Source organism: Spermophilus citellus, assembly GCF_964194105.1.
Source record: "Spermophilus citellus genome assembly, chromosome: 6".
Taxonomy (NCBI): Eukaryota; Metazoa; Chordata; class Mammalia; order Rodentia; family Sciuridae; genus Spermophilus; species Spermophilus citellus.
Window position 1 is genome coordinate 68,587,811 of NC_138187.1, and position 6,000 is coordinate 68,593,810.

The window sequence follows — 6,000 nt, forward strand, 5'->3', positions numbered from 1 at the left end:
ACCTGAGACTTGTGGTAGAAAGCAGCCCGCGCCCCTGGCCACCTCAGGATTACAGGGCCAAAAGGAGAAACCTGGTTAGACCGAGAGACGCACCACTGAGTCGAACGAGCGGAGGCAGTGTCTCTGCCACGTAAAGCCGTGTCAGACCGCCCCGCCAGGCGAAGCCCAGCTTCAGCCTCCTCTGCCTCTCTGCCCGAAAACGAGCTCCCGGCTGGGTGTCAATAGCGCCCGGGTGCCCTCCGCATGCTGCGGACTTCATTGTTCCCCGAGATCTGGTGCTCTTCTCTCTGGGTCAGAGGGAACTCCAGAGGGTGGGAGGTGTTGGACTTTTTAACTAGGGGGCAGCCGCCGCCAGGCACTGTCCAGCCTTGCTTGTTTCAGAGCCCAGGAGTTCCAGGGAATTGGAAATTAGGAATCCGGTGGAGGTTTTCTGTGCATCCCAAGGGAGGGAGAAGAGTGACACAGAGAGGTGATCTTTACAGGGTCCTCACAGTGCCTTCTCCCTGCCACAGGCAATTACATATGCTGGCCTCAAAGCTCTGGCCCACCCCCACCTCCTACTGCCGTGAGTCCTCCGTTACTGCTGGACGCCCCCCAGTTCCATCCCCGAGGGCTTTCCGGGAACTGCTGCTGGAGGCGTGTGCAGATATGAATAGCAAGGATAATTCAGGGAACAAACAGGTTGTGGGCACTGATCAGGCACTAACAGGGCTAAATGCCCACGGACCCCCCTCTGAAGGAGTTTTGGGGAGGTGAAAAGGTCAGACGTCTTCTGGGAAATGGCGTTTATGTACACACCCCTAAAGCAGAGCCTACATCCTACCTGGTGCAAAGAGCTGGCAAAGGAGATTTAGGAATGTTGGCAAGGAGACTGGTCAAAGGTTTTGGCGGAAAGAACTAGGGTCATGCAGGGAGAAAGGACGCCCAAGGCGCGCAGGCCTCTGGCCAGGCACTGTCCTATCGCGGCTGGGCGTGGTGACGCGTGCCCTTCAAGGTGCAGGAGGGTTCCGGGCGGTGCTGAGTTGCACTCTTGGCGTCGGTACTCGCCGCTCTTCTGCTGCGGGTGGAGCCTTCTTTCTCTAACGCCCGAGTCCCTGATACCCTGCCGCCAACCTGCAAAGCTGGAGACTCAGCCCTCCGGGCGCCACGAGCCTGTCTAGTCCCCGAGCGCCTCCTTTCCCTCAGCACTTTCCTCCTCAAGAGCTTTCACTCGGGAGAGGCGCGGGTGGGAAGGGCTCACAGAAAGGCCGGGGGTCAAATGCCCCGGGCGAGCGGAAGGGATCGTAGCCGGGTCCCTGGCAGTCCTGGGCTGGGGCTGGAGGGCTAATTGGAAGCAAGGCGGGGACGCCAGCCGCGCCCAGCTCAAGCCCAGGGGAGCCAGCGCGGCGGAGTAAAGCCCGGGCGCCTGGTTACGACCCGCACGCATAACAGCCTTCCGGCTGTCCTCCTTAACCTGGCGCAGCCCCGCCAGTTCCAGCTGTGCGGGTCGAGGGGCATCATCACATTTCGGGTGACCCGAGCGACCTAAGTCCTGGGCTCGGAGGAACAGGCGCCTCTCTGGACCTGGCAGGTTGACAGCGAAGGGGAACCGGGCGGGAGCAGCGGCCAGGGCGTCTGGGAGTCACAGATACTCTCTATCTTACCGCTGGTACGCGCTCGCTCCGGGGAGAGTGTTTCCTCCGGTCTGTGACTGGATGGGGTGAGCGAGGGGGCACAAGCGGGAGACTTGAGCTGCGTTGTTTTTAGAAAACTGCCTCCGATCTCTCTTCCCTTTTCCCTGCTGAGTGTGCATTTCCCAGCCTAGACCTGCCAGGCCAACAAATACATCCACGGACCGCGCACCCCGGGAGGGACAGACCCCCAGCCCCAACATCCTCTGACCTCGCCCCTCTGGCTTCCTCCCGCGGTTCGCTGTAAGGAGGGGCCGGCTGCTCCAGGGGGTTAACTCTCAGAAAACGTCTGTCTTTCCGACTCCCCAGCTGAACACTTTCGCCAGTCCTTCTGCAACCAACTAATAAGACATACACTATGTACTTTCCGAGAGGTATATTTAAATTCTTCCTCTGATTGTCTGGTCTTAAGTTATCTGCGGCTTTCCTGGACGCTTTGGTTTCCACACACAGTAATGAAACCCTACAGCACTGATTGATAATTGCTGGCTTGTTGCGTTGGTACAGAGCAAATTGTCCTTGCTAACATCTTTCTTTTGCTTTTGGATTCCAGTAACTGGTGAAAAGGGTCAGTTTTAGATTTCTGCAATTCCCCAGCAAGGGAGACAGGCCGACTTTACATAAGAATAAGTGATAGACAAAGGAAGAATTTGGCAGTATACCCAAATTGAATTTATTTTGGACTCCCGGAAAATATCACTTCTTTTTAATATCACGGTTCCTCATATTAGATAGGACCTAGTTTCACTGAAGGGAAGATTGATCTACCCCTCTCCCCCACAGTGCCCAGCAGAGGCCCTTAGTGGTGAATACCCAGCCTTATTGCCTCCAGTTCAGGGACTGCTACAGAAGTAAGGCAGATCTGAGGAGGGCTGGAACCGTGGCCCTTTATAAGAATGGGCTGAATGGTAAATGCTCCCTTTCTTTCATCAAGTTCTCATTGATTTGTCAGAAATAAGATGAGATCCATTGCTCCCAGAAGGCCACTTGAGCCACTAACTTCCTCAAAGTACTTTAGATTGATGCAATATGGAGATTCATGTTGGTAGCTCAAAAGTGAATCAAGTATAGTCAAATTTTTTGTTTGTCTGCTTTAAAAATGAAGCTCAGGCATTTCAGAAAAACAGTACAGTAACATATATTTAGGAGGAGCTAACCAACATTTGAAATGAAGGAATAGGAGAAGTGAAACTAGGAAAAGGTAAAAATTGGCCCTTCTGTCTTCCTTTATAATGCAAAAGGTGTCTTTTGGGGTCTCACAGCTATCTCCTTAATTTGTATTAGCAGAGAAGGAAGAAAATAAATATGAATCTTTCATTTCTGATTCTTCATTTTTAGACTTTTAAAACTTATCTTCAAAAGTTTTCAAATACTGAACGAAAAACTACCATCTAAAATTTTAAAACAAATGTGAAGTTTTTGTAATACAGTGTATTCAATAACAAACAAGAGGAAGGAAGGGAGATAATGCTAAATTTTGTATCATGTTGGTGGGTTCAAAATGTTGGTGGCAAAAGTTAAGGCTAGGTTTTTAAACAGTATACTATTTGGAAGAATTATCTTAGATTATTCTGCTTTCATTGACCTTTAAATTAGGAAAACTAAAATAATAGTAACAGAAACAGCAAGGTTAAAAATATCATTAGAAACAACATATTCTGATTTTCTCAAGAATTATCTTTTTGTAGAATTATCTTTAAATGTAAGCTGAGCAATTAAAAAAAGGGAAGTGGCTACTCTCTTAAAATTTAACCATAGTTTTATGTAAATTGAGAACTAGATTTTAAGGAGTCTTGAAAGAAGTTAATAAAATAATTTTTAAAATATCAAATGAAGGGGCTGGGGATGTAGCTAAGTTGGTAGAGTGCTTGCCTCCCATACAAAAGACCCTGGGTTCAATCCCCAGCACCAAAATCAATACACACACACACACACACACACACACACACATATATGTGTGTGTGTGTGTGTGTGTGTGTGTGTGTATATATATATATTTGCTTGTTTCAGAGCCCAGGAGCTCCATGGAATTGAAAATTAGGAATATATATATCAAATGAAGTCTTCAAAAGCACAGTTAAGAACTCTTTAATTTATCCTAAAATAATTTAATTTAGTTGTATTTTTATTAGATGAGTCTGGCTATTGTGTAGAGAATGGGTTATGAGTGGATCAAGGGAAGAAGTGAGGAGACTAATTATGAAGTAGCAACAGTAGAATCTAAATAAGAGCTTGAACAAGGACTATGGCAGTGCAGATTAGAAAAGGGTGCATTCTATGTGCATTTAGGAAATAGAAGTAATAGGATAAAGGTGAACATGCCAATGAAAGGGGGTTGTCAAAGATGACCCTTAAGATTCAAGTTCTTGTAACTGGATGTGTAGTGATAACTTTCACATAGACAAGGGAGAGTGGAAGAAGGTTTTGGAAGGGGAATTTCCAAAAGGAAGTACTGGACAAAAATTGAGTACTGTGCTGATCAGCTTTCCATCCTTGTGATAAAAATACCTGAATAAGTCAACTTAAAGGGAGTAAAGTTTTATTTAAGCTGATAGTTTAAGTCCATGGTCACTTGGCTGCATTGCTTTGGTGGCACAGTATATCATGGGTGGATGAGGGAGGAGACCTTTCACCTCATGATACATGGTAGCAAAAAGAGAGACAGGAAGGGGCTGGAGTCCCAATATCTTCTTTAGAGCACATCTAACTTCCTCCTACTGGGCCTCACCTCTGAAAGGTTCTACTGCCTGCCAGTAGTGCCACAGCTGGTGACCAAGCCTTTAGCAAATGGGCCTGTGGAGGATATTTTGGATCTAAACTATAGCAAATAACATTGAAAGTTCTGGCTGGATGAGGACTAAAATGCAATTGTATTTAATGGTGTGATGGTTACTGAGAGCTGATTTTACCAAGAGTCATTTCAGCAGAGTGAAGGAGGAACAGGATTAGAGGCCAGATTAGAACGCACTAAGGAATCAGTGGAAAGAAAAGAAATAAAGATAATGCACGGAGAAAATTTGCTCTGGAAGTTTCTATGGAGGAAATAGACAATAGTTTGGGGAAGAATAAATGTGAAGGGAGGTTAACTTTTTGCTTGTTTTTAAGATGGAGTCCTTTTGAACATTCTTAAACATTGATGGGTAGAGTCCAGTTTAGGGAAATGTTGAGATTAAAGCACAGTAAAGATAATCAGGGTGTAAATAGCCTGAGAAGGCAAGAGTGTATGCAATCTGAAGCCCAGATGAATGAATGCAAAAAGATACAAGCATCTCTCTGTTGCAGCAATAGGAAAGGAGAAGCTGATGGGTATAATTCTAAGTAGGTTTGTTATTTTAGTTGAGGGCAATTTCTCTATACTCTTCCATTTTCCCAGTGAAGTACATCATGTATGAAAGGAAGGGTAGAGGAAAGATGCTGAAGGTCTTCAGTGGGCAATGGATATTGACAGGGAAGACCAAGCTCGCCACAGAAAGAGTTGTCATTTTTTTTTTTTTTTTGGTGATGCTGGGGATTGAACCCCAGACCTTGTGCATGCAAGGCAAGCACTCTACCAACTGAGTAGAAACTGTCAAGTCCAGTCAATGTTGTTTTGATAATTTTCTAAGTTTAAAGTTGAGTTTGTAGCACATTTTGGGTAGAACATATCTTCCTAGAAAAGTTGACTACTTTTTCATGCAATTCACAAACATCTGGTTAACTCATAATGAAGCAGGAATAATAATATTAATGGTATTATTTCAGCTTTAAGGCTTCAAATTAGAGTTTCAGGAAATGTATTTTTTAGACAAGGAATTTCTCTAACAATTATTTACAACAAATTAATGAACATATCAATTGATGTACAGGGAAAGTGTCTCCCAAATAGCTCTTTGCAATAAAAATGTCTTTCTCTCCCCATTCTTTTCCTTGTTCTTTATCTGCCCAGAAATATCCAAGGGAGAATTAAAGTTTTTTCTCTATAACCTATACCAGACATCCATACATTAATTTTATTTGTACAATTGATGCAAAATAGAACTAAAGTACTTCTCCAATGGTGTAAAGTCTAGATTCAGCATCATTATTGCACACATTTTCATGGGTACATATGACTTTTAAAAAATTGTTATATGATTTCTGGCCCTGATGATTCAGTCTAAGGATTTGGTTAGGTTTTCAGTGGGCATTCTTTTCAATAAAGCTTTTTATCCTTCAATTAATTATGTTAGACCATCAGATTTTTACAGTGATTTCCTCCTATGTAAGAGTTGATAAATTAATGTTGGTTGATTTTCATCCACACAATACATTGTTTCAATGGACTTGCTTTAATAATGCCACACAAAAGTTT